The sequence below is a fragment of the Malaclemys terrapin genome, chromosome 3 (genome assembly GCF_027887155.1).
Source record: "Malaclemys terrapin pileata isolate rMalTer1 chromosome 3, rMalTer1.hap1, whole genome shotgun sequence".
Classification (NCBI taxonomy): Eukaryota; Metazoa; Chordata; order Testudines; family Emydidae; genus Malaclemys; species Malaclemys terrapin.
In genome coordinates this window covers 120,290,750-120,311,369 of record NC_071507.1, presented here as the reverse complement: position 1 = coordinate 120,311,369, position 20,620 = coordinate 120,290,750, and the positions used below count along the sequence as shown (strand labels likewise).

The 20,620-nt window shown below is 45.3% G+C and overlaps 1 pseudogene; it reads right to left on the bottom strand.

Moving 5' to 3' along the window:
• Positions 1–1,845: 1,845 nt before the first annotated feature.
• LOC128833454 (amine sulfotransferase-like) lies at positions 1,846–19,490 on the bottom strand (annotated as a pseudogene).
• Between the last annotated feature and the right edge of the window lie 1,130 nt (positions 19,491–20,620).

The following is a 20,620-nucleotide window of genomic DNA, read 5'->3' as shown; positions in this document are numbered from 1 at the left end:
TGGGGGAAGGGGGGTGCGCCAGGCCGCAGCCTGGGCATGGGGTGTGGCTGCTCCCCGCTAGTGATGCTGCTGTCTTGGCAGGGCTGCTGCCCCCCTGTGCTGTGCTGGCTCCTCCATGGCTGGGGTTCGCCACCCCTGCAAGCCGACACTCTGGCACTCCAGTGCCTCCAGAAGGCGGCTCCTCCCTGCTGAGCCAGGGCACTGCTTTTTTAGGGTTACCATATTTCAACAATCAAAAAAGAGGATGGGGGGGGAAGAGCCCCACCCACATCCACTCCCTCCCACTTCCCGCCCCCCTCAGAACATCCAACCCCCCCCCTCCTTGTCCCCTGGCTGCTTCCTCCTGGGACCCCTGCCCCTACCTCCCCCCAGGACCCCACCCCCTACCTAAGCCTCCCTGCTCCTTGTCCCCTGACTGCCCCCTCCTGAGACCCCCCACCCTATCTGCCCCCCTAGGACCTTACCCCCTACCTGTCCCCTGGCTTCCCCAACCCTTATCCACACCCCCACGCCCAGACAGGCCCCCGGGACTCCCACGCCCCAGCCAACCACTCCTCACCCCCTGAGAGACCCCCCCAGAACTGCCAACCCATCCAACCCTCCCCCCGCCCCCCACAACCCCCCCAGATCTCCTGATCCATCCAACCTTCCCCCTACTCCCTGTCCCCTGACTGCTCCAATCCCTCTCCACACTCCCGCCCCCTAACAGACCCCCCCAGAACTCCTGACACATCCAACCCTCCCCCCGCCCCCTGACAGCCCCCCCAGACTCCCCTTACCACCATGCCGCTCCAGCTGCTGGAGCCAAAACAAACAGGCTGCGAGCCCACAGACCCTCTCCCGCAGCGTGCTGGTGATGTGACACTGAGGCAAGGGGAGGGGGGAGAGGGAGAGGCCAATGGGAGCAGCTAAATCAGGTCCAGGTGCCCAATCAGCCACGCCACACTCTGTGTGAGGGGAAGGGAGGGGAGGGAGGAAAAATCTCGGACACCCCCAACCACTTGGCATCCTAGGCGATCGCCTAGTTCACCTAGTGGTTGCACCAGCCCTGCTCCCTTTCCTTCCTCCCTTTGCATTCTCCCTTAGTAATTAAAGGAACGTTTATATTTAAACAGCGGTGCGGGTGGTGTTCTTCCTAGGCAAACTCTGACAGATGGGTGCCGAGGGGATCTGCAAAGGATTAGTAACCTCCTGTCAATCTCTGATTCAGAGCCTTCGGGAAGAGTTTGCTTCTCAGAATCATTACACTTGGGGTGTTTGGGTTACAGTGGCTGTGTTTGATTTAAAGTGAATATTAACTCATGTGGTAAGCTGCTGGGTAGTGTATCTTTAAAGGAACAAATGAACCTTAATATCTCTCTGAATGGTCCAGGAAAGGGCTAGATGTTGGAAAGCAGTTTGGGGAAAATTCAGGACCGGGAGTGTGTTTGGGTCACCGCTGCATGAGGTAATTGGGTGACCGAGACTACAGTGGGGCTGTTGTGTCCTGGCAGGTGGCTGGGGTCAGAGCGCTGAACCAGGGCTGCAGAGCAGACGCTCAGGACACTGCATGTTTGTCTGCTGGCTGTTGGTGTCCAGGCTGTCAGCCACCGCCTCAGAGCAGTTAAGAAACCCAGGTTTATAGGACATGTGGGGACACAACCTCTGACTGGCCTGGATTGCTCCAGAACATGACAGTATGTAACACCTTTTCATAGCTTAGAACTGGGGTGTAAGAAGTAAACACTTTTGCAGTTTTAAAATCTTTAATGTGCACAGAATGATGGATTTTTATGAACTCTGGAGACAAAAATGTATTTTCATTCTCTTTAGCACACTTTCATCTCTTTCCAACTGGAAACCAGCCTATATGTCCTCATTAATATCCCAGCTGAACGTGGAAGACAGGTCTTTCATTTTCTCCTTAAAAACATTGTCAAACCTTTCACTCTGTGCCACAGTCATTGTGTTCTTCCAGTCTCCAACGGTCCCTGGGGCAGGAGACACAGAAGAGGAATTGGTGGTTAGATGCTCTGCTGCCACTTGGACATTTTATTATAATTGGAATATCGCTTGTGCAGGTAAGAGGCTGTGAATGCTGCTAGTTGGGTGCAGTTCATTTTTTCCTCCATTCCTTCCTCTCTCATCTCCCCAGAACGTAGCTCTCTAGGGCGTTGGCGGTATATTTCCACTCCTGAAGGTGTGGGCAAACTACAGTAAAAAACACCCTCCTGTTTTTTTAAACTGAAGTTGTACATCTCATCTATCCTTCGCGGCACTAGAAATATACCCATTAGTGTCCATTTGATTAGCTGGGCAAATGTTTTATTGATGTGACATGCACGTTACAGATGTCAGCAGCCTTATCAGAGAGTGCTGCCCCTCTGATAAAACACATGCCACTGGCAAAAACTATGATTGTGTTCTTTGTGAAATGCAGCAGTGCCCCTGGGGAAAACCATAATGGCCCAAATTCATTCTCAGTCTAACTTTGACTGCAGTGTAACTATCTAGAAATACTGGGTCAAATTAATGTCACTAATTCTGTTTTAGGCACAGGTGGTTTTATACATCTCAGTTATCTTCCTATGCTGATTTATTTCATTGCAAATTTTAGAAGAAAAATTGGCAATAGGAAGTAGTGACTGTTAAGAGAAATATGAGCTTCTCTGAACATACTTTTCACGCAATGCTGTACTTAACAGTAGGCAGTGGTTCTCTACCTTTTCCATACCAAAGTGCCCACTACCATCTAGCTGAGTCCTGCTCCTATTCCGCAGTATAAGAAGGCCACAAACCCCTGACATCTATTCACGACTTTCCCATATAAGGGCTAAAACATGAAAAATATCCATCTCCTCTCAGCCACGAGAATTGTCCCCTAGATTTTATTTCTTTGGCTAATTTCATACTCTAAATATCCCCTGGAAGCTGTAGAGACAAAATCAGTTCAGATGCCCACCATGTGTGAAGTTTCTCAGAAGCACTAGACAGAAATGCTTTCAATTTTCTCTAATGTTCACATGTTTTAATTTCTTGAAGAAGACCCTTCCCTTTTACAAATGACACAAAATGAATGTTACCCTCCAAGAGACCTTATTGAACATTTTTTAAAAATATTGACACTTTTTTCTCACAGATCAAAAGAAAGCTGCAGTACTTTGCTCGGTAAACATTTAAGATATTGCATTGAGCAAAGTAGCACAGCTCTCTTTTAATCTGTGAGATGTGGTGTCTGTGCATTGTTACACAGCGATACACCCTCACTCAACAGTCTTAGTGCCCCGAAGCCAATTGTTTCCTGGGGATGGAAAGTTGTGATTGGAAGTCCTAGGCAGCTAGCTTCAACACGTCCTGTGCCAGGATCTGCAGGATTAAATATTTATTAGATTTGGCTGTTTCTGCCTTACCTTTCCGAAGAAAATGTCCTTTACCTCGTTCCAGGAGACTGCCTAGCATGAAGTCATAGTTTGCCCTGGGATCAGTTTTCATTTTATCAAATGTAGCATTTTTCACAACAGTGTCCAGCTCCTTTTCATTTAGCTGCTTTCCTAAGAATTTGCAGATTTTCAGCACAGTGCCTCTGAGATCCTGAAATGAACATTATTTCAAAGTAACAGTTTCCAAATTAGGAAAATAAAAGAACTAAATAAATAAAATGATAGAGTAAAGGATAATGGGATACACCTCTACTCCGATACAACGCGACCTTATATAACACGAATTTGGATATAACGCTGTAAAGCAGTGCTCCGGGGGGGGGGGGGGGGGGCTGAGCACTCTGGCGGATCAAAGCAAGTTCGATATAACGCAGTTTCACCTATATCACGGTAAGATTTTTTGGCTCCCAAGGACAGCGTTTTATCTGGGTAGAGGTGTACTTAAATAAAGGAAACTGAGCATAGGGATATAGCACTAAAGCATAAAGGTGATTTCTTATTTGGGACCTTCAGTCTTACTACATTACTTCATAAGCAAGATTTTAATTCACTGTAAGAGGCTACAGCAGCATTGAAAACTGACAGGTGAGTAGCAAGTTAAGCCATTGCAAATTCCTTCATCATTAGCCAACCCATCCTCCTGGCCTAATCAAGAGAGAAAAGACTCATTTCTGTGACTGCTAGCACCATGTAAGACAAGGGTTGTCATAATTTTCTGGCTCTCTGTATTTTGGTCTATCTTTGGCAACCTATTTTGGAAGCAGAAGGACCCCTGTTGTGTCCAGTTCTGGAGTCCACAATTCAAGAAGGATGTTGATAAACTGAAGAGGGTTCAGTGAATAGTCACAAGAATGATTAAAGCATTAGAAAACATGTTTTACAGTGACAGACTCAAAGAGCTCAGTGTATCAATGGCTATTAGCCAGGATGGGCAGGGATGGTGTCTCTAGCCTCTGCTGGCCAGAAGCTGGGAATGAGCAACAGGGAATGGATCACTTGATGATTACCTGTTCTATTCATTCCCTCTGGAGCACCTTGCATTGGCCTCTGTCAGAAGACAGGACACTGGGCTAGATGGACCTTTGGTCTGACCCAGTATGGCCATTCTTATGTTCTTATTTAATTTAACAAAGAGAAGGTTAGGAGGTGACTTGATTACCTACATGGGAAACAAATATTTATTAATGGATTCTTCAGTGTAGCAGAGAAAGATAACACAATCCAAGGGCTGGAAGTTGAAGCTAAACAAATTCAGACTGGAAATAAGATTTACATTTTTAACAGTGAGGGTGGAACAATTTACCAAGGGTCGTGGTGGATTCTCCATCACTGACAATTTTAAATCAAGATTGTATATTTTTCTAAAAGATCTGCTCTAGAAATTATTTTGGGGTAGTTCTATGGTCTGTGTTATACAGGAGGTTAGACAAGATGATCACAATGGTTCCTTCTGGCCTTGGAATCTATGAATATATATATCAGGAGTTGGACCCCTTAGTGGGAAGGGTCTTTCCTTGCTTGGTTAATCAGCCTTGCTGCTATTATCTACATGCTTCCTGCTGAAGTCAGCAGAGAGGATGTTGCTGCATCTCTATTTATTTAGCTAAGAGGTGCACTCAGATACTCCAGATCTTGTGTATAAAGTGTGACTAAAATCAGTTTAAAATTGATTTAGTTCAACCAGAACAAACCCATGTATGGACACTCAAAGTAGTTTAAATCTGACTTCTGCTAAGCTAGGTGAAGTTGTTAAGGAGTCAAAAGCTAGCTGAGCTGGTAGAAAAATAAAAAAAATAGTTTCTAACAAAAATTGAAATTTTGAAGTGTTCTGTACTTTTCAAAGATTTCACATAGATATCTTTATTGAAAACATCAAAATAGTTAATATACTTTATTTACTAAAAACCTAGTTTTGAATAGAGATTGCACTAAAATCTCATTTTTCACAAAAAATTACAAGAAGATCTTCAGTTTTGCAAAAAATGACATTTTGATAAAACATCTTTAGTTCTAAAAGCAGTTTGAGAAGTTCTAAAATGTAACAAAACCTCTCCTTTCCCTTTAGGATGCCTCGTGGGATGGGTTGTATAGCTGCCATCCTGCTATGCAGAAAAAGAAATGAAGTAAAGCAAGATTATTATCTTTTCTAACTGTACTCACATGCAGCAGATATTCGTCACTAGGAAGCAAATGAAACCTCTTGTGACTAAGTGAATTAGGCTTCTATGTGGTATTGAATGAATAGAAGTTAAGCGGCGAACTTACTTTGGTGCTTTTGAACATCTCACCCTACGGTTTTGATTTTTCCACCCTTACTCACACTGAGAAGGACTCACATGGAAATCAATGAGACCAAAGTGCCTTTCTCGTTGATTTCACAGAGTTTCTTCACAGAGTAAAGTACAGCTCAATGTGAGTAAAGGTGGCAAAATCAGACTGAAAATTGGAGGCATTGTATTTACTGTTTCTTTCAGATATAAAGTCATTGACTAGTCTCACCTTCTTCATCTCCTCAAAGGTAAGGAAGAGAATATTGAAGTCATCCCTGTGGGTGGACTAGCCTGTGACGTGATCTAACCAGGAGCCAGCCAGTACTTATGAAGGAGAAAAATTATAGAAATAAACGTTAATGATCTCAAACAGAAAAACCATTCAGTCATTAACATTTTTGCATTCTAATACTCTCACAAGCATGGCTTCAGAATCGATGGATCAGACTTCCTTTTTTCAGCTTCTCTTCCCTCTGCTGTTGGGGGGAAAATGTGGGCTCACAGAGATTTTATTCCAGTTCCTGTTTTTATTCACAGCCTTATACTGGATTATCTTTCACCGTAAACATGATATAAAGGCTAAGCCAAGTCCATTTTCTTATCTAGGGATCTGAGGACAAGTTTTGTTTTTTTCCAAAAACAGACCATTACATGATAACCAATACACATTCTACTTTTACCTCTAGCTTCCACTGGCAGCACAGAATGGTACTTTCACCTAGCACAGCATATTTTCGCTTTTATGTCCTGGATTATTTATTTATAGATAATATTTTTCATTGCTTTTGATGGATTAGTGATCACAAACCTAGAATTAAATTGATAGATTCATAGATTAAAAGATTCTCTGGCCAGAAGGGACCATTGTGGTCATCTAGTCTGACTTCCTGTATAACGCAGGCCATAGAACTTCCCAAATAAATGCTAAACATACCTTTTAGAATAACATCCATTCTTCGTTTAAAAATTGTCAGTGATGGAGAATCCACCATGACCCTTGGTAAATTGTTACAGTGGCCAATTACTCTCACAGTTAAACATTTATGCCTTATTTCCAGTCTAACTTTGTCTAGCTTCAACTCGCAGACATTGAATTGTATTATACCTTTCTCTGCTAGATTGTTCCCCATATAGGTACTTATAGACTGTAATCAAGTCATCCCTTAAACTTCTCTTTGTTAAACTAAACAGATTGAACTCCTTGAGTCTATTGCTAAAAGGCACATGTTCTACTCCATTAATCATTCTCACGGCTCTTCTCCAAGCCCTCTCCAATTTATCTGCACCCTTCCTCAATTGTGGGCACCAAAACTGGACACAGTATTCCAGCAGTGCCAAATATAGAGGCAAAATAACCATGTCAATGTTGATGCCCATGGTGAAGCTAATCTCTTCCATTCCTCTCTGTCATTTGATACTACTTCCATCTACTCGATGATGTTATGATCAACTATTCTGCCCTCCCTTTCAAGGGTACTTTTTAAGGTCTCTTGGGCACCCTCATTTCCTAACCCAGTTGGTTTCCACTTGCCAGCTTCATGTGGGACTCTGTGTTGGCATCTGAAGCCCATGCCCCATATATGTCCAATACTTCCTTCTAATTCTAGTGGAAATAAGCTGCTGGCTGGTGATTTCTCAGATATATTTATTGGTGATGACGTCTCTCCATCTAATGTCCGGAATCTTGGTAGGCACTTATTTTCGAAGGCATCTAATTTTCTGTTTAACATTTTAGTAGATCTTTAGCTATCACAGCCATATGTTATCACAGAGATGTTTGAGTTGAAAATTCTCAGTTTTGCTTTGGTGCTGTATATCTTTGATGTCCATATGTTGTTGAGTTTAGTGAATTAGGTGGATGCTTTTCTTAACCTTGATGTCATATTATATTTGATGTTCCTGTTGGCTAAAATGGTGCTGCCTAGGTTGATGAATTATTCCACTTTCTTGATGTTTTTGCCTTCTAATATGAAGTTACTGCTTGACATCTGAATTTCAAGGTTGTCTGTAACTGATTCTGAGCCATGTTTGACCTACAGATTTTGCCAAGTTGTCTTTCTCTGTTTGTAGCTTTTCCAGGGTATTGCTCAGTAGTGTCTCTGTCTAGGTCTTCTAGCCTTTTGCCATCTGGATACCAGGTTTTCTGTTACTAATATACATCTTCATTAGCCTGTCTATGGCAATGCTAAACAACAGCAAAAATAAAATGCAGCCCTGTTTCACATATTTGTCCACAATGAACCACTCTGTTGTCAGGTTGTTCACTCTTATAGAGCAACCTTGCAACTCTGTATGTGGTCGGTATGGTGTTGATGGGTTTAGCTGGAATTTCGCAGGACTGAAGAATATTCCACAATGTATGCCCATGCAGGCTGTCAAATACCTTTTGAAAGTCAATGATATCAATGATCAAGGAAACCTGGAATTCACTGAATTGTTCTTGGTGTCTGACTTAGTACTTGCAACCACCCTGATCCCTTCTAGAGACATACACAAAGAACCATGGAATCTGACAGATGGCAAAACAAAAAAAGAAATCAATTGCATCGGCATCAGTTCAAGATTCACGTCATCTGTCCAGGATGCATGGGCACATCAAGCTACAGATGACAGGAGCAATCAAAATCTTTGCATTGCCAAACTGAAATTAAAACTGAGAAAGACCAACTTTAAACAGAAAGCGGCAAAGAAATCAATAATATGAAAACAAAAGTGTGCTCTGAGAAATTCCAACGTGAACTATGGAACAGATTTGTGGTGTTGACAGAGGCAGAGGAAGGTGAGATAGAAATTGGACCTGAAGAAAACTGCACAGTGGTCTGAGACAACGTGATTCAAGCTGCAGCAGTCACAGCCTGGTATCAGCACACACAGAGCAAGGATTGGATAAGCCAAGAGACGTCGCATCTCAACAAGGAAAGAAAAGCACTGAAAGGAAAACTCCTGAACGCTAAGACAAATGAAATACTGCAAAAAGCAAAGGAAAAGTACAAGAAAGCAGACAACGCAGTGAAAAGTGTGGACATTTCAAACAGGAAATGGGCCAATGAAAAGCCAAGATGAAAAAAGGCTTACAACTGAGGTGTAACAGAACGACAGATGTGCAGAGCATTTCAGACAAGTCCTCAACAGACTCAGTCCCAGCTCAACACCAGATATTGATGAAACATGTGAACATTATCTACTTGGCATTAACATTGATGCCACAGAGATGTCAGCAATACAGGATGCAATTAAGAAGCTGAAAAACAACAAAATGGCAGGTGATGATCAAATCACAGCACAAGAGCTAAAAGAACTTGACCCCACTACCCTAATAAAACTGACAGAACTGTTCTAAGTTCAGGAAGAAGAGACTCCTCCTGACAAGTGAAAACATGGAATCGTTGGCAGAGTACCTAAAAAGGGTGATCTCACTGACGTTAATAACTGGAGAGGAGTCACACTACTTTCTATTGTAGGGGAAATCATCTGTAGTGTGATTCTACACAGGACAAAAGAGGCAGTGGATTCAAAGTTTAGGGGAGAATAGGCTGGATTCAGGCCCAAAAGATCCTATGCAGACGAGATAGTCTCACTAATTATCATAATAGAAGAATGTGTAGAATTTATTTTACTATGTACTTAAATTCTCAGTGTGCCATAAGCTGCCTTAGTGAGAATATTGCATTGTCAGAGATTTTAAGAGAGAACTCAGGAGCTAGATAGGTTACAGCTGAGTCTTTTGGCTCTTTGGAAGGTATAAGTAATGGTTTGGGATTGCCGGATAGGCATAACAGTTGTGGAAAACAACTAAACCTGAAAATTAACAGTAGAAAACTACTTCTGTGTGTTCTTTGCATAGCGCTCATCCTCATCTCGTCACCTGTGTTATCTGAGCACCTAAGTGGAGTTGAAATGTATTGAAATCTTCATTGTTAGGTTTCAGAGTGAACACCCAATTGAGATACACGAGGCAACTTGCACTTTATTGGTGCAATGCATGTGCCTGTGCAGCTCCCCTGGACTACCTTTGCACAAAATCTCTATTATGATTTGTGGATGATATTGCATTCACTGCAACCTTAGACCCCAGGTTGTGAGGTGGGGGCCAGGATTTTGACCAGTTCCTCCATCTAAGTAATTTATCCACTCAGATAGTTTATTCAGGCTGTGGTCAGTGAGCAGGGTTTGGCCTTTTAGCAGTAAATGAAACCTTACCTTTCCCAGCTAAAAACCTCTCCAGAAAAATATTAAAATCTGGTATTGTCTCAAGTTTGACTGAAAGCTTGGAAAAATGAAAATAGGAAACCGCAACATCCTTCGGGTTTCTGGCTACATAAATAACCTGCAAGGTAAAAAGAGTGACAGTCTCAGTTATATCAAAGGGACACAATTAACCTAAAAATCGGTGGTTTTATAAAATTGCTATTGCTGCAAGTAATGCTAAAATCATTATATCTGAAAAGGGTTAGAATAAGTACTTTAGTAAATAGTTTATCCTGATTTAAATGAATGGGATTTTTTGTGTGTCTTTGCCAGCATTTTCTGTACATTCAGTGGCACTATTGCACTTCCTTAATTCTAAAGACCCTCATGCACATGTGTACTGTATAAAGGTGATAGTACCATTGACCTCAATGGGATCACTCACTGTTGTAAGGTTAGGAACATGAGTTAGTGTACTTAGAATCAGGTCCTCAAGTTTTTTCCAGTTGTTTACATGGGTCTTTCACAGAGTCAGAGAGGAGCAAAAACATTTAAAAAATCATGGGAAATGTGATAATAAACTACACAAAAATTAACAGGGAGTGCAGTTACAGGTGTACTATCTGAAAAGAATTTAAACTTTAATAAATTGATTTGATTTTGAGGTCCTTTTAAATACAAACACTGTTAAGTCAGCAGTAGTTACTTATTTACGTGTAGTTTGGTATATTGATAAAGTATTTCAGTGAAAAACATATCCTTAAACGTGAATCATAGTAAGCCTGAACTTACTGCTCGTTCAAAAAAATTGCAGCTAGAGATATTTTTAGAGAATTGTAATGGATACAATGTTTAAAAAGTAATGCTAACATGCATTGCTGCACACCTCAACCAATTTGGAGCTGAGAATTTCTGGAAAACCACACAGACAGCTAAGCTATATGGTGGTGCACACTAAGGGTATGTCTACACTCGAAATTAGGTCGAATTAATAGAAGCCGGTTGTATAGAAATCGGTTGTATACAGCCGAGTGTGTGTCCCCGCATAAAATGCTCTAAGTGCTCTAGTCGGCAGACCGCGTCCACAGTACCGAGGCTAGCGTCGACTTCCGGAGCATTGCGCTATGGGTAGCTATCCCACAGTTCCCGCAGTCTCCGCTGCCCATTGGAATTCTGGGTTGAGATCCCAATGCCCGGATGATGCAAAACAGTGTCGTGGGAGGTTCTGGGTACATGTCGTCAGGCCCCTCCCCCTCCGTCAGAGCAATGGCAGTCAATAGATTCGCGCCTTTTTACCTGGGTTACCTGTGCAGAGAACATACCACGGCAAACATGGAGCCCGCTCAGCTCACCGTCACCATATGTCATCTGGGTGCCGGCAGCGGTGGGACTGCATTGCTACACAGCAGCAGCAGCTAACTGCCTTTTGGCGGTAGACGGTGCAGCATGACTGGTAGCCTTCATCGGCGATCTGGGTGCTGGCAGCTGTGGGGCTGGCAGCCGTAGGGCTGCATTGCACCAGCCCCTTGCCTTTTGCCTTTTGGCAATAGATGGTGTATTACGACTGGTAACCGTCCTATTACAAGTTGGATAATCGCACATTAGCAGAGTCTTCCCTGAGCAGCAGATCGTGCAATAGGCCTGAAGGCCATCGTAGTACACTAACTGCCAAGCGCCCAGTATTTGCTGCCCAGCACCCAGAAGATGCCGAGGGCTATCAGTCATGATGCACCGTCGTCTTAAGATGTAAAAAATAGATTTGTTCTGTATTCATTTGCTTCCCCCTCCCTCCGTCAAATCAACGGCCTGCTAAACCCAGGGTTTTCAGTTTAATCTTTGGGGGGACCATTCTGTGTGACAGTTGTTTGTGTTTCTCCCTGATGCATAGCCACCTTTCTTGATTTTAATTCCCTGTACCTGTACGTCATGTCGTCACTCGGCCCGCCCTCCCTCCCTCCTTCCCCTGGTCCGTCAGATACTAGTTTCGCGCCTTTTTTCAGACCAGGCACCATAGCTAGCACTGGGATCATGGAGCCCGCTCAGATCACCGCGGCAATTATGAGCACTATGAACACCACGCGCATTGTCCTGGAGTATATGCAGAGCCAGGACATGCCAAGGCGAAACCCGGACCAGCCGAGGAGGTGATTGCAGCGCGGCGAAGAGAGTGATGAGGAAATTGACATGGACATAGACCTCTCACAAGGCACAGGCCCCAGCAATGTGGAAATCATGGTGTTACTGGGGCAGGTTCATGCCGTGGAACGCCGATTCTGGGCCCGGGAAACAAGCACAGACTGGTGGGACCGCATCGTGCTGCAGGTGTGGGACGATTCCCAGTGGCTGCGAAACATTCGCATGCGTAAGGGCACTTTCATGGAACTTTGTGACTTGCTTTCCCCTGCCCTGAAGCGCCAGAATACCAGGATGAGAGCAGCCCTCACAGTTGAGAAGCGAGTGGCGATAGCCCTGTGGAAGCTTGCAAAGCCAGACAGCTACCGGTCAGTCGGGAATCAATTTGGAGTGGGCAAATCTACTGTGGGGGCTGCTGTGATCCAAGTTGCCAGGGCAATGAAAGACCTGGTGATATCAAGGGTAGTGACTCTGGGCAACGTGCAGGCAATAGTGGATGGTTTTGCTGAAATGGGATTCCCAAACTGTGGTGGGGCCATAGACGGAACCCATATCCCTATCTTGGCACCGGAGCACCAAGCCACCGAGTACATAAACCGCAAGGGGTACTTTTCAATGCTGCTGCAAGCCCTGGTGGATCACAAGGGACGTTTCATCAACGTCAACGTGGGATGGCCGGGAAAGGTACATGATGCTCGCGTCTTCAGGCACTCTGCTCTGTTTCGAAAGCTGGAGGAAGGGACTTTCTTCCCGGACCAGAAAGTAACCATTGGGGATGGTGAAATGCCTATCGTGATCCTTGGGGACCCAGCCTACCCCTTAATGCCATGGCTCACGAAGCCGTACACAGGCAGCCTGGACAGGAGTCAGGACCTGTTCAACTATAGGCTGAGCAAGTGCCGAATGGTGGTGGAATGTGCATTTGGACGTTTAAAAGCGCGCTGGCGCAGCTTACTGACTCGCTCAGACCTCAGCGAAAAGAATATCCCCATTATTATTGCTGCTTGCTGTGCGCTCCACAATATCTGTGAGAGTAAGGGGGAGACATTTATGGTGGGGTGGGAGGTTGAGGCAACTCGCCTGGCCGCTGATTACGCGCAGCCAGACACCAGGGTGGTTAGAGGAGTACAGCAGGGCGCGGTGCGCATCAGAGAAGCTTTGAAAACCAGTTTTGTGACTGGCCAGGCTACGGTGTGAAACTTCTGTTTGTTTCTCCTTGATGAACCCTCCAACCCCCCCGCCACCCGGTTCACTCTACTTCCCTATAAACCAACCACCCCACCCACCCCTCCCCACTTCGAGCACCGCTTGCAGAGGCAATAAAGTCATTGTTATTTCACATTCATGCATTCTTTATTAATTCCTCACACAAGTAGGGGATAATTGCAAAGGTAGCCTGGGATGGGTTGGGGAGGAGGGATGGAAAAGGACACACTGCATTTTAAAACTTTAACTCTTATTGAAGGCCAGCCTTCTGATGCTTGGGCAATCATCTGGGGTGGAGTGACTGGGTGGCCGGAGGCCCCCCCACCATGTTCTTGGGCGTCTGGGTGAGGAGGCTATGGAACTTGGGGAGGAGGGCTGTTGGTTACACAGGGGCTGTAGCGGCAGTCTCTGCTCCTCCTGCCTTTCCTGCAGCTCAACCATACGCTGGAGCATATCAGTTTGATGCTCCAGCAGACGGAGCATTGACTCTTGCCTTCTGTCTGCAAGCTGACGCCACCTATCATCTTCAGCCCGCCACTTGCTCTTTTCATCCCACCATTCAGCCCGCCACCTCTTCTCTCGTTCATATTGTGCTTTTCTCATGTCCAACATTGACTGCCTCCACGCATTCTGCTGTGCTCTATCAGCATGGGAGGACATCTGGAGCTCCGTGAACATATCGTCCTGTGTCTTCCATTTTCTCTTTCTAATGTTCACTAGCCTCTGTGAAGGAGAAACATTTGCAGCTGGTGGAGGAGAAGGGAGAGGTGGCTAAAAAAGACACATTTTAGAGAACAATGGGTACACTCTTTCATTACAAGGTCGCATTTTTCCTCTGCCTGCCGGTTTGGTATAAGAGATCACTCACGCAGTGCCGGGCAACAGATTTCGGCTTGCAGGCAGCCATGGTAAGCCACAGTCTTTTGGCTTTTTTAACCTTCTTAACATGTGGGAATGGTTTCAAACAGCAGCGCATTTCCCATATCAAGGATGAATTGGGTTGGCCATTTAAAATGGGTTTTCAATGTAAAAGGAGGGGCTGCGGTTTCCGGGTTAACATGCAGCACAAACCCAAGTAAACCACCCCCCACACACACACCCGATTCTCCGGGATGATCACTTCACCCCTCCCCCCATCGCGTGGTTAACAGCAGGGAACATTTCTGTTCAGAAGAGCAGGAACGGGCACCTCTGAATGTCCCCTTAATAAAATCACCCCATTTCAACCAGGTGACCGTGAATGATATCACTCTCCTGAGGATACCAAAGAGAGATAAGGAACGGACGTTGTCTGCATGCCAGCAAACACCGGGACCATACGCTGCCATGCTTTGTTATGCAATGATTCCAGAATACGTGCTACTGGCCTGGCGTGCTAAACTGTCCTACCATGGCAGACGGGATAAGGCAGCCCTCCCCAGAAACCTTTTGCAAAGGCTTTGGGAGTACATGAAGGAGAGCTTTCTGGAGATGTCCCTGGAGGATTTCCGCTCCATCCCCATACACGTTAACAGACTTTTCCAGTAGCTGTACTGGCCGCAATTGCCAGGGAAAATTAATCATTAATCATTAAACACGCTTGCTTTTAAACCATGTGTAATATTTACAAAGGTACACTCACCAGAGGTCTCCTGTGTGCCCTCAGGGTCTTGGGTGAGTTCGGGGGTTACTGGCTCCAGGTCCAGGGTGACAAACATATCCTGGCTGTTGGGGAAACCAGTTTCTCCGCTTCCTTGCTGCTGTGAGCTACCTACATTACCTCCATCCTCATCTTCCTCATTCCCCGAACCCTCTTCCCTGTGTGTTTCTCCATTGACGGAGTCATAGCACACAGTTGGGGTAGTGGTGGCTGCACCCCCTAGAATGGCATGCAGCTCCGCGTAGAAGCGGCAAGTTTGCGGTTCTGCCCCGGACCTTCCATTTGCTTCTCTGGCTTTGTGGTAGGCTTGCCGTAGCTCCTTAATTTTCACGCGGCACTGCTGTGTGTCCCTGTTATGGCCTCGGTCCTTCATGACCTTGGAGACCTTTTCTAATACTTTGCCATTTCTTTTACTGCTACGGAGTTCAGCTAGCACTGATTCATCTCCACATATGGCGAGCAGATCCCGTACCTCCCATTCGGTCCATGCTGGAGCTCTTTTGCGATCCTGGGACTCCATCACGGTTACCTGTGCTGATGAGCTCTGCGTGGTTACCTGTGCTCTCCACGCTGGGCAAACAGGAAATGAAATTCAAACGTTCGCGGGTCTTTTCCTGTCTACCTGGTCAGTGCATCTGAGTTGAGAGTGCTGTCCAGAGCGGTCACAATGAAGCACTGTTGGATAGCTCCCGGAGGCCAATAACGTCGAATTCCATCCAAACTACCCCAATTCCGACACGCAAAGGCCGATTTTATCGCTAATCCCCTCGTTGAAGGTGGTGTAAAGAAACCGGTTTAAAGGGCCCTTTAACTCGAAAGAAAGGGCTTCGTCGTGTGAAGGTGTCCAGGCTTAATTCGATTTAACGCTGCTAAAGCCGACCTAAACCCGTAGTGTAGACCAGGCCTAAGAACAGCCAGCCAGAAGCCATAAAGAGAAAAACTCCCTACACCAGCAACATATTCTTAAAATTGTGAAAATCTACATGAGCCCTGTAAAATATACATAAGCAATACAAGATTTTCCAATGTCTGTAGTTAAAATTGTGCTATGTGCAGCTTAGGAGATGTTGTTGTTCCATTTACTTTTACTGTCCCTGTAACTGTAGGACTCTTTCTGCATGGGAAACAGGGCTGAGCTATAAAGCAAATCAGGAGGAAGGTTCCTGTTGATTGAGAGGTTGCACTGATGGAGCTCATGTGGTGCAAGCTCTGCAACACGCATCTGCTCATTTTATCATAGGTGTTACTGCAACAGAGATAAGGAAGCTGCAAGGGTGACTGGGAAGGGAGTCTCCTGGGGAAGTGGGTGCACAGCACATGCCAACTTTCATGGGAGATCCGGGTAGCAATGTAAGAGATTGGCTTCGCTCCCACAAGGCAATTCTCACAGGCCAGCACCGCACACCTTCGGTGTGAATGACTGTCTGTTTAGATTAAGGAAAGCAACACAGCAGGGCGGGGCAGCCATCTCCATGAGAGAGAGCTCGGTGCGAATCCCTGACCCTGGGAGATCCTTCCTCTTGAGCTACATCTGGCACAGTCCACACCCCTATCATTAGCAAGAAGTTTCCTGATGTTTAAAGATGCAGGAGACGCAAAACATGGATAACATAAGAGCTTACAGTCACATAGCTACATGCCCCACAACAACAAAAACACTGTAATTTACAATATAATAGGGTTACCATACGTCCGGATTTTCCCGGACATGTCCGGCTTTTTGGGCCTCAAATCCCCGTCCGGAGGGAAATCCCCAAAAGCCAAACATGTCTGGGAAAATAGGGACATGCGGGGCCGGGGGTGCTGGGATGGGGGCCGGGGCGGGCCCGGCGGTGCGGGGTCGGGGGTTCTGGGCTGGGGGCTGGGGCCGGGCCGGGGGCCGGGCCGGGGGCCGGTGGTGCTGGGCCGGGGGCCGGGTCCGGGTCGGTGGTGCTGGGCCGGGAACCGGGGGCCGGGGCCGGGGCCAGGCCGGCGGTGCTGGGCCGGGGGCCGGGGTCGGGGCCGGGACGGCAGTGCTGGGTGGGCCGGGGGTGCTGAGCCCAGGGCTGCCCCGGGGCCGGCACCCCAGGGCCTGAGCCGAGCCAGGCTGGAGACGCCGGGGCCGGAGGGAGGCGCTCGGTTGGGGGGACCAGACTGGGCCGTGCCTCTTCCCCCCACCCCCCTCCCAGCTTACCTGCTGCCTGCTTCAGGCTTCCCGCGAATCAAATGTTCGCGGGAATCAGGGGAGGGGGCGGAGTTGGGGCGGGGACTTTGGGGAAGGGGTGGAGTTGGGGCGGGGGCAGGGCCCCGTGGAGTGTTCTCTTTTTGGACATTCAAAATATGGTAACCCTACAATATAACATGCAGACTGTAATGATCATAACCCATCACTAACGCCCCTTTTAGGGGGAGCTGTCATGGTGAGGAAGAAGCAGCTCCGTTTCAGAGGCCAAGCACAGCAGTTCCATGAAAAATGGGATCTCCACTGAAACTGGACACTGAAGTCCTGAGGTCTTGATTGAACTTGTTTTCCCCCCTTTGGCTGGGTCTAGGGACATGGAATGGGGCTTTGGAGGAAGTGACCCCCTACCCCATGCAGGGGAGATTTGCTTTTGGAAGGGTTGTTGTGGGAGGACAGACAGTCTGGCCCAGAAGATTTAGACTGATTTATTGGTGAAAGCTACCAGTTTTCCTGAGTAATGTTAATTAAATTGTAAAAATAGTATCACCTACTTTTGCTCTCCTATTCCTCAGATCTCTTGGAACTAAATAGTAAGGCAGGCTAGTAGCAAAGAGACGAGGTGATAGACGATGGACATAATCCATATTATGTATGTTATACTCCAGCCATGGGACTCTGTCTATTGTTTCCATATTTTCTGTTCCATCTCGATGGCCTTCATGATAAATCAAGCTCAAAATATTCTGAGTCCACACAGTCCCTGGGAAAGAAAATAGCCTTATTTGAAACAGCTTTGATGCTAATTTTATTTGTAATGTCATGTAATAATCTGCCATAATCAAAATCTCTTCAAAACGGTCTCATCTCACATTATAAATGAAGTACAAAAATTTGTCTTAAAGGGAGTCCATTAATGCAGCAGGGATGGGAATCCAAACGGCATTATATTTTTGTACATTTTAGCTTTAAAAAACCCATACTATCTATCTATGTGCTGGTCAATAACTAAATCTTCACATATTTTTACCTAGGGTATTCAGGTTCCCCATGGAAACAGTGATTACTATGGGTGACCAGATGTCCCGATTTTATAGGGACAGTCCCGATTTTGGGGGCTTTTTTTAATATGGGCTCCTATTACCCCGACCCAATTTTTCACATTTGCTGTCTGGTCACCCTAATTACTACAGACTATTTTTCTCCCTCTTATGTAGCCTCAGTGCTGCCACATGACTGTCCAGTACAGTAGTAACCAGTGGATTCACTGGCCCTATCCAAAGCACCCTGTATACTGTTGTTCTGAGAGTTTTTAAGTACCCCTATTCCACCCCCGCAGTGGAAGAACACCAGTGCTACTTCAGGCCTCATGGAGAAGGCTCACACTGGTCTGTCCTTTCTGTGCATGTTACATGACATCTCAGCGATACAAGGAATTCTCTATTAAGAAGTGCCAAGGGTTCTTTAGGACCAGAATTGGTCAGTGTCAAAAGCTGTGTTACAATGTTTAGTATACAATGAGGTAAAGAGTCCTTCTCTCTGAGCTTGTCACAGAGGAGTTGGTTCTGCTTTATTATAACTTCAGCTGCAAGTAATTCTCAAACCTCATAGGCTGGAAGAGGTGCTATTCTTGTTTTAAGAAAATATATACTGTGAAGTCTGAGAACAAAAATGTTGATCACCTGAGTACATGACGTTGGTAATTCAGCTTGAATTGTCTGTGAGAGGACTGGGATCGATTGGGGGGGGGGGAGGATTGTCCTTTATTTTTTGGCAGTGGAGATGGCTGTTTCAGTGCAGTCTGAGGTTTTGTATTTGTGTGAAAATTCATTAGTCTGAGCATTCACACCACCTTCCCCTTCCAAGAACGTACTGTTTCCAAAATATTGCTGACATAAATATTTACACAAAGGTGAATAAGAATATTTGTCTATTACAGAAACAAATAGATATTTGTGAACACCTTTTGGCAATATTTGCCCAGTTCAAATATACTTTGCAGATTATAACAAGGAAGTTTATGTCCAAAGAAATTTGTTAATCTTCAAGGTGCCACCGGACTCCTTGTTGTTTTTGTGGATACAGACTAACACGGCTACCCCCTGATACTTTGCAAATTAATGCTTAGAGGTAACCTTCTGCCATTGCTTAAACATAGGGATGAAACTGAGATAATGTCTCCAATAAAATGTTGGCAGGTAAAAGATTTTAAACTGCTACCACCAAAATAGGTCATAATGGTGGTCAAGAAGCAGGGTGGGAGGGGCAATTAAGGTTTCAGACAAAAGTCAGATAAAGCAAATCAAGCAATCAATCTTACCTGATTTTGGATAAGTAACAATAAATACATCACTGTCTCTGATTTCAAAATCCTCCAGTGAATCTATGTATTCAGGTGTAACAAGGTCTGGTTGGAAATAAAATCCTTTATGTTTGAACAAAAATTCTTCTGATGGCTCCATTGTTAATTCTGTTTCACTCCTATGTCAAGAATCTGCAGGTTAGAAAACATAATTTAATATCATTTTTATTTTGGTGTTATCTATCCTTCAGGAAAAAAAATTCACTACAACATAAAAGAGATCCCTTTTTGATAGCAAAATGTATATTAACAAAAACAGCAAACTGAATGACAGTATAGAAATGGCACTTTTAGGGACTGGCATGAGAACAGAATATCTTTTTCAGCTAAAAGTGCTGTGTAATACATTGTCTTTGAGTTATTTTCTTGTACAAGTGTCTGGTATTGTTAGGCACTAATACCGCTTTAATGAATTATCTAACTTCACAGAATCTATGTAATGGGCACTTAAAATCAGAGCTACTCAAGGAGCTCACCACAAAATCCAGTGCTTTCTATGAGCTATAACTTAGTCCTTGTGCACAACCAGAGGCTGCATTCCAATTAATTTTGTGGCTGGTATTTTGTTGACCCCATCATATTATTTCTGATTCTCTCTCTCCTATTTCCCTGTTTAATATATTTCTCCCAGTCCCTCTTGTCTAGTAACATAAGTTCAGCAAAATAGGAGGGAGGGAGAGGAAGTTTATTTCCTCTCAAGAGTTTTCTTTGATAATTTTATTTTTGGCCACTATGATTTACAGGTTAAGAATCTTATAAAATAGTGACATCATGCCACATATGTGCCTGTGGAGCATATTGGCTACCAGGCCGGCCTTACATGAGGCGAACTGAGGCGGCCGCCTCAGGTGCCAGACTGTGGCGGGGTTGGGGGCGCCACTAGGACCCAGAGTGTAGAAAATTGTGTCTGCTGGTGTATATGTATTCTCTCTGCTCTACATGCACAGAGATGGTGGAGTGCTGAGGTAGAGGAAGGAGGGCACAAGAGACATAATAGGCAGGCAGGCAGGAGAAAAGGTGAGAGGGAATAACAGAAAGCAGCAGGAGCTTCAGGGAGAGAGAGGAGGAGGAGGAGCCCCTTCTGTACCTTTCTAGCACCCCCAGGAGCCTGGACTGATTAACAACAGCTCCTCAGGGAGCTTCCTGTTTCCTGCTGCTTCCCTGAACCGACTTGCAGAGAACAGGCAGTCAACTGAAGTAATAGAAGCCAGTTAGGCCCTTAAGACGCTGATATCTTCCCTTACT